Source organism: Schistocerca nitens, chromosome 1 (assembly GCF_023898315.1).
Source record: "Schistocerca nitens isolate TAMUIC-IGC-003100 chromosome 1, iqSchNite1.1, whole genome shotgun sequence".
In the NCBI taxonomy this organism is placed as follows: Eukaryota; Metazoa; Arthropoda; class Insecta; order Orthoptera; family Acrididae; genus Schistocerca; species Schistocerca nitens.
The window spans coordinates 100,682,823-100,695,227 of NC_064614.1; positions in this window are offsets into that span (position 1 = coordinate 100,682,823).

The window sequence follows — 12,405 nt, forward strand, 5'->3', positions numbered from 1 at the left end:
ATTCAGAGAATGGAAGCAGCAATATAAAATACATTGCATTTAAAATCAAGACGATTTTGATTTGTATAAATGAGTGATTCCCGGAAGATTGCAAGATTTCGGAGCAGCTACAAGTTTTCACGCAGAAATGAAGTAAGAGATTTTTGAAGACCTGAACGCCGCACGAAAGAAGACATGTTAACATGGTAAAGGATGAACTCTTACCTACGCCATTTCCCCCTGTGAGTCACATTTTGATATTCTCTGTTCTCCTTCAAATAATTTATGTAGTGGAGGCTGGTTTGACTTTTGCCACAAGGACCACCCCAACAATAGCTTTTCCGAATCACTAAGTCCGACAACTTTTCTGCAATATGAAGTCCGATTTGCATTTCATTCTTTCCCTTTTTCACGGTCATTAACGATTTTAAACCCCCCCCCCCCTTTTATTCACCATTTCTTCCCACATTTTCAACCTTTCCTTTTCTTCTCTTCTCTTTTTCTTTTTTATTAAACACTACACGGTGACTGGGTGGACTGCTGTGGCCTGTTGTGTGGGTGTGAACCATTGAGGGCCACAGCATGACGAAGCCTCTCCGTCGTTTCTAGGTTCAATACACAATACACAAATAGTAAATGTACAGTAACAGAATATGAGCATGTGGAAACGGTAAGAAAACTTAAAAAAGGAAAAGAAGACAGTAGCAGTTGAATGTCTTACAGATTTCGTGAAGGGCAAGGGATACTGGCATGGATGAAACTTGCATAATAAATTATGCTAATAGAAGAGTTGGACCGTTACTGTCTTGAGGAACCTACTTGAGTATTTTTTTGCCGATGGACGAAGGTGAATTTGTCTTCTATCCTTGCTTTTTACTCGGCGACTCAGTCGGGATCACGGTACAGAAACTTTGTTAAATAGTGCTGCAATGTAAACTGAAACTGTAAGTGATAGTGTTTGGAGGGCACGAGTTTTTCTGGTGTTCTTCTTTCTAGTGGAATGCTTGTTCAGAATTAACACTAACGGTCGAAATAGCGCCTGTTGACACTAAGCAGTACCTACGGTTGTACCCACGGTTGTCTTTACGATGATAGCTGCATCTTCAAAGCGTTGACGGAATGACGCTTGTCATGTGAGGACAGAAGTGTTGGTACTCGAAGTTCATGTATCAGATGTTCTAAAAGGAACCAGTAGAGTACTATGTTTTTGTATTTCTCTAATTTTCCTCAGAACCAACTAAAGTGTCGTAGTCCATATAATGACATTTTAAGAGTTACGTTGTTAGATCAATACCTAACACTGGTGGTTATTTTCATTTTCTTTACAAATTTCTCTTTGATTAATAACATCAGATTCTTCTAAGTCTCCACACAGTCCTCCTTGAACACCACAGCTACCGATCAGATATCAATACCGGTGGATATGCAACGCAGAGGCAACGGAAAAAGCATGCGAAGTTCAGATGAACGCGAAATCCCGAAGATTGGCTAAAATTTACAGACGCGCGAAATTTGGCACGGACTTCAATGCTCACAGATGGATCTGTACCTACAGATTGGAAAATTGCGCAGGTTTAAGAAGGGCAGTGGGAGTAATCCATCGAACTACAGACCTATATCATTGACGTCGGTTTGCAGTAGGGTTTTGGAGCATATATTGTATTCAAACATTATGAATCACCTCGAAGGGAACGATGTATTGATACGTAATCAGGATGGTTTCAGAAAATATCGTTCTTGTGCAACGCAGCTAGCTCTTTATTCGCACGAAGTAATGGTCGCTATCGAAAGGAGATCTCAAGTTGATTCCGTATTTCTAGATTTCCGGAAAGCTTTTGACACCGTTCCTCACAAGCGACTTCTAATCAAGCTGCGGGCCTGTGGGGTGTCGTCTCAGTTGTGCGTCTGGATTCGTGATTTCCTGTCAGGAAGGTCGCAGTTCGTAGTAATAGACGGCAAATCATCGAGTAAAATTGAAGTGATATCCGGTGTTCGCCAGGGAAGCGTCCTGGGACCTCTGCTGTTCCTGATCTATATAAATGACCTGGGTGACAATCTGAGCAGTTCTCTTGGGTTTTTCGCAGATGATGCTGTAATTTACCGTCTAGTAAGGTATCCGAAGACCAGTATCAGTTGCAAAGCGATTTAGAAAAGATTGCTGTATGGTGTGGCAGGTGGCAGTTGACGCTAAATAACGAAAAGTGTGAGGTGATCCACATGTGTTCCAAAAGAAATCCGTTGGAATTCGATTACTCGGTAAATAGTACAATTCTCAAGACTGTCAATTCAACTAAGTACCAGGGTGTTAAAATTACGAACAACTTCAGTTGGAAAGACCACATAGATAATATTGTGCGGAAGGCGAGCCAAAGGTTGCGTTTCATTGGCAGGACACTTAGAAGATGCAACAAATCCACTAAAGTGACAGCTTACACTACACTCGTTCGTCCTCTGTTAGAATATTGGTGCGCGGTGTGGGATCCTTACCAGGCGGGATTGACGGAGGACATCGAAAGGGTGCAAAAAAGGGCAGATCGTTTTGTATTATCACGTAAGAGGGGAGAGAGTGTGGCAGATATGATACGCGAGTTGGGATGGAGGTCATTAAAGCAAAGACGTTTTTCGTCGCGGCGAGATCTATTTACTAAATTCCAGTCACCAACTTTCTCTTCCGAATACAAAAATATTTTGTTGAGCCCAACCTACATAGGTAGGAATGATCATCAGAATAAAATAAGAGAAATAAGAGCTCGAACAGAAAGGTTTAGGTGTTCGTTTTTCCCGCGCGCTGTTCGGGAGTGGAATGGTAGAGAGGTAGTATGATTGTGGTTCGATGAACCCTCTGCCAAGAACTTAAATGTGAATTGCAGAGTAATCATGTAGATTTAGATGTACATGTAAGGTCATGCTCATCTTTGCCTGGGTCAGTGTCTATAGACCGCAATGTTTGACTGTGTTGTTCTGTGTTCCGCTGGACCCTTTGACATAACTTTGGAACATGCAATTGTTACACTCTTACAGATCAATCATGAGGGATTGTGCTCATGTGAACAAATTAATAATAGAAATGTTGCAATTAGTATTGGAAATTGAGACTTTCTCGCACAGGGATGATGACTATCAAATTATGCTTGTTTATTCTACAGCAAATTCAGCACGAGCTCAGCAACGTTCTTACTATTTCGGAGTGTAGGCTTTCATGACCAGATGACATTGGTGGTGATAAACATTCTGGGGTGTAAGGTCGTAGCCACGAAACTCTACTCTTCCTAACGTATCGTCTTGGATATGACTGGACGTCTTCAGAAGCTTTGCTCCTCCTTTGAGTCTTGCCGAATGACATGTTGGACGTCTGAGAGCGACATATATACTGCAGGGAAAGGGCCACAGCCGGAGTTACATGCGATAAGCAGAGACGATCCTTGCCAAAGATATAACTTATCTATCGATTGTTGTGCTGCCAAAGATAAAAAACTGTTTAGCGACTGTGCTGAGCTGCTGTCCATATGTCGCTGTGTTTCAGAGTCTCTCCTTCACTGTTAGAATTATCCCCATTTTTATGTATTCCAGTGGTTTCTATACATAGCCTTGAAGATTTGTTCGTCGTCGTAGATAAACGTTTTGTTTGAGAAAAAATCATCTCGTGACTTCATGACTGCAGAGCATGCTACGCTACGGCTGATTTGTCGTTTTAGTAGGAAATTTGTGAAGTAAAATGTTAAGAAAAGAAAATTTTGTCTGTGACGACGATATACTCTCCAAGGCTGTATACAGAAGCTATTGAAATAATAAAATGTGGATAACTTTAATAGGAAAGAAGAGACAGTGGAACTTAGTGACACATGTACGGTTGCTCTGCAGAATCACTAAACAGTTTTTTTTTTTATCTTTGACAAGATGACAATCAATATCAAGTTATATCTTTGTCAAGGATCCTCTCTGTTAATCACGTGTAACTCCGGCCAAGCCTCCTTTTCTGCAGAATATATGTCGCTCTCAGACGTAAGACAGGTCAGTCAGTAAGATTAAAGGGAGGAGGAACGCCTCTGAAGACTTCCAGGGCAGTTATGGACGAAACGTTAGGAGCAGTAGAGTTTCGTGGACTACGACCTTGTGATATCGTTATGGTTGCTTTCAGATGAAATGGAGAAGAAAGAAAAAACTGGTGTCAAGTACACCCGCAATTCCTCCAATTTTTAACCTACGGGTACAACTTCATTTACTACAGGAAAAAAGTGTCCTAGTGCTAATCTTGTGACATAGTGTTGAGCAGAAATCGGCATCCAGAGTCAAATTATGAAAATTACAAATTTCCTCCTTCTTGGGCAAATGAAGCAAAGCGTTTTGTTCTTTTAGCATTTGATGGCCTTGTTGGGGCTTATGGTGGCACCTTTAGTATACATGGGCGGTTTCTTAAAGAACTGAACACAAAGGATATATGAACTATCGTTTCGCCTTCACCAGCGAATTAAAATCTAGCCGTGGATTCCAAAAAGTCCCATAGTGCTCTGAGCCATTTGAAACTTTTACTAATACTACTGCTACTACTAATACAGTAATAATAACAAACTAATGACGATCTGGTAGTGTGGGCGTATCATTGCCGTTAGTTGTAAAACAACTTAACTCGACGATCCCAATTTTCCGGCTCTTCTGATGACGTCGTCATATCATGGGTCTCGGCTTTCAAGAATTCACAGTACTGGTATTTCAGATGAGGTCCAACAAGAGCCGACAAGCGGCAGGCCCAAATCGTTCTTCACATATGTTTGATACGCTTTTTAGACAAGAAAAACTCCTTTCAACATAAGCACTTGTTGCAGGAATATTAGCAACTGGGCAAAATAATTTTAAGGTTTCTGCAAGAATTTGATACGTTTCATTCTCAAACATTCATTTTAAAATGGCTCCCACACTGAGGGAATGAAATATTTATGCTAGGGAGAAAATACAGTCTCCAGTTCTATACGCAACTGTGAGCGACTGAAGCACGTACAACATGATTCTTCATTTTCTCCCGGCGTATTTGATAACCAAAATATCCACAGGTGTACTGCCGGTCTACAGGGTCCAACGGGCACAATATTTCGGCGATCATACGTGTCGCCATCATCAGGTCAACTGACGGACTGAGCTTGTGGTGTCACCGCCAGACACCACACTTGCTAGGTGGTAGCCTTTAAATCGGCCGCGGTCCATTAGTATACGTCGGACCCGCGTGTCGCCACTGTCAGTGATTGCAGACCGAGCGCCGCCACACGGCAGGTCTAGAGAGAATTCCTAGCACTCGCCCCAGTTGGACAGCCGACTTTGCTAGGAAAGGTTCACTGACAAATACGCTCTCATTTGCCGAGCCGATTGTTAACATAGCCTTCAGCTACGTCATTTGCTACGACCTAGCAAGGCGCCATTACCAGTTTATATTGAGATTGTAATTAAGTATAAACAAGAGCGATGTTCTCCAATTATGGATTAAAGTTAAGTATTCAAGCAACTCCGTACTTTATATAGTAGACTCAACTCCTTTAATTGTTCCAGACCTCACGCCAGTCTGCGTGAGCTTAAACGCGTGCATTTCGGCCTCCTCTAGCAACACGGTGTTGGCTCTTCTGCCAACACATCAGAGCTCCTGTGAACGTGCCGGTACGGAGATCCGTACGCTATGGCTGCTCAGGGGGAATTGGCTTCGGTCGCGGCGGCGGCCGATTTAAATACCCTCCGACCACGGCGCACTCCCTCCGCCGTGCGCGCCCCGCGCCACGGTCACGCCGTGGAGCAGTTTGCGACGGCGTCTGAGATGACGTCGGTGTGATGGCTCTGTCCGCCGGAGTCGTCACAACTATACGTTTGCTCGATTTACTTTTGATTAACCCAATCGTTGGTTCCCAAGCCTTGCTAAGATTATAGCCACAGTCACGTTTTATGAGGTCGTCATTGGTGCGAATTTCGATGGCCACTCTAACAACGCTGTCCCAGTACCTCGACGTCTGTACCAGAATCATCGTGCGTTCATATTCGATAGCGTGATTTTCCGACAAACAATGTTCAGCGACCGCCGACTTGCTCGGATACATCAGTCGAGTGTGCCTCTGGTGTTCACGGCATCGATCCTCGACCGTACGCATCGGCTGACCAATATACGACTTGCCACATTGACACGGAATCTGCAACACGCCGGCCTTCCTCAGACCGAGGTCATCTTTGGCGCTCCCCACCAGTGCACGAGTTTTGTTCGGAGGATAAAACACAGTTCCCACACAGTGTTTCCTGAAAATGCGGGCGATTTTCCCCGAGAGTCCGCCTGTATGTGGAATAAACGCAATGCCTACCTCCTCCCTCGTGATTTCATCCATCTCCACAGGTTGTGCTGTAGTGGTTGGGAGGAGAGCACGTTGAATCTGCCACTCTGAGTACCCGTTTTTTCGAAATACGGTTCTCAGATATTTCAATTCCTGGGGTAGACTCTCTGCGTCAGAGATAGTGCATGCCCTATGTACTAGAGTTTTAAGTACCCCATTCCTCTGTATGGAGTTTAGAAGTGTAAGGAAGTCAAGGAGTTTATCCATACCATGTGGCCAGATGACGAACGTGTCGTCCACGTAACGGAGAAAGCAAGTAGGTTTCCATTCGGATGAAGACAGGGCTTCCTCCTGGAAGTTCTCCATGTACAAATTCGCTACCACCGGTGAGAGTGAGCTACCCATGGCGACTCCCTCCGTTTGTTGGTAGTATTCTCCATTAAAAAGGAAATACGTGGAAGTCAAGACATGCCTAAAAAGTTCAGTGGTCTTCTCGTCAAATTTCTGACTAATCAGTTCTAGTGACTCTCGCAGGGGTATCCTCGTGAACAAGGAAACAACGTCAAAACTTACCATGATATCTGACTCATCCAACCTGAAGCTATCAAGGCGTTTAACAAAATCCACGGAATTACGGATGTGATGAGGGCATTTACCCACGTAGGGACTTAATATTCCCGTCAGGTATTTGGCCAACAAATATGTAGGTGATTCAGGCTGAAATTGAGGTGCAACCTGTTCAACAGCACTAACAATTTCTGCGACCGGAGTGAACTTGGGTGTGGGAGCGAAGTTGAGACCTTTCTGCAAAACCGAGACGGCATCATCACTCAACACCATGACACTCAAATTGATGACAGTCTTGCACGGAATCTTCAGAGATGGTTTGTCAAATTACGCCCAATTGTCAGCAACATCAGGGCACCTACATACAGTATTTGTTGGCCAAATATCTGAGGGGAATATTAAGTCCTTACGTGGGTAAATGCCCTCATCACATCCGTAATTCCGTGGATTTTGTTAAACGCCTTGATAGCTTCAGGTTGGATGAGTCAGATATCATGGTGAGTTTTGACGTCGTTTCCTTGTTTACGAGGGTTCCCCTGCGAGAGTCACTAGAATTAATCAGTCAGAAGTTTGACGAGAAGACCACCGAACTTTTTAGGCATGTCTTGACCTCCACGTATTTTCTTTTTAATGGAGAATACTACCAACAAACGGAGGGAGTCGCCATGGGTAGCCCACTCTCACCGGTGGTAGCGAATTTGTACATGGAGAACTTCGAGGAGGAAGCCCTGTCGTCATCCGAATGGAAACCTACTTGCTATTTCCGTTACGTGGACGACACGTTCGTCATCTGGCCACATGGTATGGATAAACACCTTAACTTCTTTACACATCTAAACTCCATACACCCCAACATCAAATTCACTATGGAGACTGAAGCGGATGGTAAATTACCTTTCCTTGACGTCTTGGTCAAGAGAAGGGCTGACGGCACACTAGGTCATGGGGTGTATCGGAAGACAACGCACACTGATCAGTATTTGCACGCAGACAGCTGCCACTACCCCTCACAGGGGAATGGGGTACTTAAAACTCTAGTACATAGGGCGCGCCGAAATATTGTGCCCGTTGGACCCTGTAGACCGGCAGTACACCCGTGGATATTTTGATCAGGTACAATATGTTTGCAATAATGAATGCACACCGTCTTGGTGGGAATGATGATAAGATTGGCGGACCTAGTAGCATCGCTTAAATTAATGAAAAGCAGCTTATCACAATGTGAAAACCTCCTTTCCAGTTGTGACACAATATTATCCAGTCCCAAGAAATTCTTCGGTTGTAGTTTGACATCAAGGGATTCTCAGTGTTTTCTTCCATCATTTCAGCTGCTATTCATTCAAACTTCGTCTTACGAAGGACTGGAGTGCATCGTGGAAAATAAAACGTCAGTCAGTTTATGTTCATTACTTGAATTTTTCATGAAAACTATGGTTTCTGTGACAGAATTGTTGCAAAACGGTGCATCACTGTTTTATTTTTCCGAAACGAATTCTTAAAATTATGGTATCATAACGGAGAGAAGAAAAATAAATTCGAAGTCTAGGGGCTATCTTTGAAACAACAGGCTTCTGCTGAAATCGTTGCACTACAAAGTCTGGACTGCTCGGTAATATATGTTAAAATCTAAATTAGTCCCGGACTGTTTTCGTGCTTGTCAGATTTTTTGGCGTTGCAGTTCCATCTTGATCAACTATTTGACGAATGAGTTCAGGAACAATCTTGTCAACAACTGCTGCGCGTTTGGAAGACAGGTGGAAGAAAGGAGGAATATCTTGAATCGTCAAGAAAAAAATTCTTCCTAATTCTGTACAAGAACAGTTCTACCCAAAAGCTAACTTCAATCGATGTGCAAAACAGTAAGTAAAAATTACTTATGGGACAATTTCTCAGATCTTAGCTGTCATGCCATTTAATTTCCCGCCAGAGCGAATGCACTATCATTGATTTGAGGCACGGGTTAGTTCTTCATATCAAAATCCCGAAACACGCCATTCAGCACAGCCAGTAAAGGAGGATCAGCTCTGTCCCCTCTGTCATAATAAAGTTCAGGAAAATGTTCTGAATGTCGCCGTTGGAGTTCACTACTCTCACAACAATAAAATTGTCGGAAGCGTCTGTTGCTAGTCCTCAACGCAGACATAAAATATGGCTCAATCCGAACCTGATTTTATTCTATGAACTTGCCCAGCTATGGAGCGCATACAGCTTAAGACTTGTGGTGTTCCTTTTTCTTCCTTTCTTCCCAGTACTTGATTTTCTCTCCAGCTGCTCGTCTCTGCTCATCTGTCCCCACCCTCTTGGGTCGAGGTTAAGGCTCACCTTCTTCATAGTTTGCGTTTTCTATCAGATGCCTGAAGTGATTCCTGTCACGTATTGTTTCTTCTGTAACGCCTATTTGTTGGCATGTTTCTTTACTACTTCTATTCATCCTACAGTTTTTTTCAGCTTACTAACGTAATTAATTTTCTTTTTGTAATCCGTGTTTTTTCCCTTCTTTTTAAATGTCCATAAAATATAGTCGTCTCTTTCTTACTGTATCTGTGATATTTTCTGTATTTTTGGTTAAATCATCATTTCTTCTTTTAATCCACCTATTTTCATTGTTTTTACTGAACCTAGAATTTTTCTTACTATATCTCTCTTTTTTCTATTTTTCTTAAGTCATCTTTCTTATCCAGAGTTAGGCACTCTGATCCATATATTGCTTCTGTCCTAGTAACTGAATTATAATGTCTTATCTTAGCATGTATGGCTTGTATGGATATTGATTTCTTGTTGTAGTGTTTTTGTGTTAATTTATAGGCAAATACAAACTTTTTTATTCTTTCTTTATGTGCTGTGTTAATCAGTCCATTGACTTGGATCCACTTCCAAGGCATTTGAATTTATCAACTCTTTTAATTTTTCCATACTTTGTTTTCTTTCACTATTTTGTACTATGTTTATGTTCTACATACTCGGTTTCTTCATAGGATATTTTTAGCCCACTCTTTTCAGCCATCTCGTGTAGCACTTCAAGCATGACTGTTATTTTTGTTCGGTTTTCAGCTATCAATGCCATATCATCTGCAAAGGCTAAACATTTCACTTCAAATTTGTTCTTTCCTTGGCCCATATTTATACCCTTTGTGACTCTATTTTTAATGTGTTTTCCATTGTTTTATTATTTTATCTAAAACCAAATTAAAGAGAACTGGGGACAGTCCTTCTCCTTGTCAAACTCCTGTTTTGATTTTGAACAGTTTAGAACTTTCGCCTTAAAACTTAATCCTTGATGTTGTATCTGTGAGCGTCTGTTCAACAAGTCTTCTGGTATTTCCGTATTCCTGATTCATAAAGTATCTGGAATAGTGTTTGTCCACCAACTGAGTTGTATGCCTTCTTGAAGTCTAGGAAAGAAACTACTGTATTTTTACTTGTATAGCTCTCATTCTCAAAATTGTTTTTAAATTAAGAATCTGTTCTGCACATGATCTACATTTTCTAAATCCTGCTTGATAATCTCCTATATTACATCCTACTTGTTCCTCTATTCTATTGAAAAGCGCTTTAGACCGTATTTTGTATGTTACTGGTAACAGGGGTTAATTCCTGCAGTGATTGGTGTCTTTTTTATCTCAATTTTAGGGAGAGCATGAATCAATGCTTGTTTCTAGTCCCTTAATATGATTCCTTTTGTCCAAATGTCTTTAATTACTTTGCTAATTTTTCTGCCATCCGGATAATCCCGCTAGTATTTACATTTCCGCTACTACCCCTTACTATCCTGGTGCTTTGTTATTTTTCAATGCTTTAATAATCTTTGCTATTTCTACTACTGTAGGTGGTTCCGATAGTGGATTTTCATGTTGTGGTTTTTGAAATTGTAATCTGTCTTTACGCTCGTCACAATTAATATATTTTCAAAGCATTCAGCTGAAATTTGGCAGTTCTCTTTCTTGCTTTAAACCATTTTTTTCCATTTTTTCTTTAAAATGTAAACTTGATGATTGGAATCCTGTTAAAACTTCTTTGATAGTCTTATAGAAGTCTGTAGTGTTGTTCCTTTTAAAGACTGAAATCATTTCTTGTAATGTGCCTTTGTCATATTTTCTTTTCACTGATCGGGTGATTTTTGCTGTCTTTTTCCTTTCTTCTTTAAAATCTTCCCATTATTCGTGTTTCTTATTACTGTTACATTTTTTCCATGCTTTTAGTCGATTGTCAATTGTTTCATCACCGTCTTCGTGGTTGTCCAATTTCTTTAACTGACTCTCGCATTGTTTCTTTAATTTCTCACAAAGTCATCCACTTTTATTTTGTTTAATATCTCACAGAACTGTTCCTGATATTGCGTGGGAAATTTAGTGTCTACTGTTGCAAAACGTCTTGGTTTTGGTTTAGGTTTGTTCGGTGGAACATGATCTTTATTTCAGTCAGATAATGGTCTGAGTCTACGTTTAGGCCCTTTCCTCACTCTGACATACAATATTTTCTTGTATTTACGAATAGTTATTGCCAGATGACCTAAATGATATTCACCTTGATTTGGATTAGCTGTTTCCCAGGTTTTTTTTTTCTTTCTTGCAAGTTTCCTGAAAAATGTTGACGTTAGTTTTAGGTTAAATTGTTTACAAAAGTCTAAGAATATTTTCCCATTTTTGAATACATATATATTCACAAATCTCCTCATTTATGCATTCAGCCAGTTCGTTCTGTATGGAAATCCCCAGATACAACCCCTTTTCTTCCAGTGTACTTTCAGATCTTCATGTTTGTCTAGTGCAAGTTAAAAAATGGATCTGAAAGTTTGTTGGTCCGGAGGCTCTCCATCAACATTCAGCATTGGAAAACCGGATGATGGTGGTGGCCGAGGTTGAAGGCTCACCTCCTCTCAGAGATGAACGGTCAGTGATGGATGTTGCTGGAGAGACAAAATAGAAAGGACTTCTGCACGAAGATCATCTAAGAGTCTCGCCGCAATTTCGTGTGTATCGACTCTATCTTAACATGCTAAGCATGGGCAGCTCTGGCGTGAGGACCATAACCTGTTGGAGCAGGTCCCGTTTTTCCTGGTCGCACACACAGCGTTGCAGAAGGGCGATGAGCAGCTTCATCAGGTCTCCAAAGTCGCAGGCTCTCCTAAGTGAATACTGCGTATTGCACGCAGCGTACGCTGAAGTGAATATTGTGTCCCAAAGACAGCTGTGTTACTGCGCTACGCACAGCGCACGTGATTGGGCAAAAATAAACGTAAATTAAAAACTCGTTAAAACTGTGGACGTGTTCCATACTCTGTGGTATTAATTTTGATTCAGTTCGGAACTTTTTATTGAACCTGCGGCTCAGTCGTATGTATTGTGATTTGGTGTATTATTTTGTAAGAATGAATTCTTTATACAAGGTGAATATGAGAAGTTCGCTAAATTGTGTCATAACAAAACTAAAACATGATGTACAAGCAAAGTAGCTTTACTGGAGTTCAAAGTAATCACCATTAGCTTCAACACACTTCCAACATTAGATTAAAGCTGCTCGAAACTGTAAACAAACATTACTTGTGGAATAGTTCGAAGCA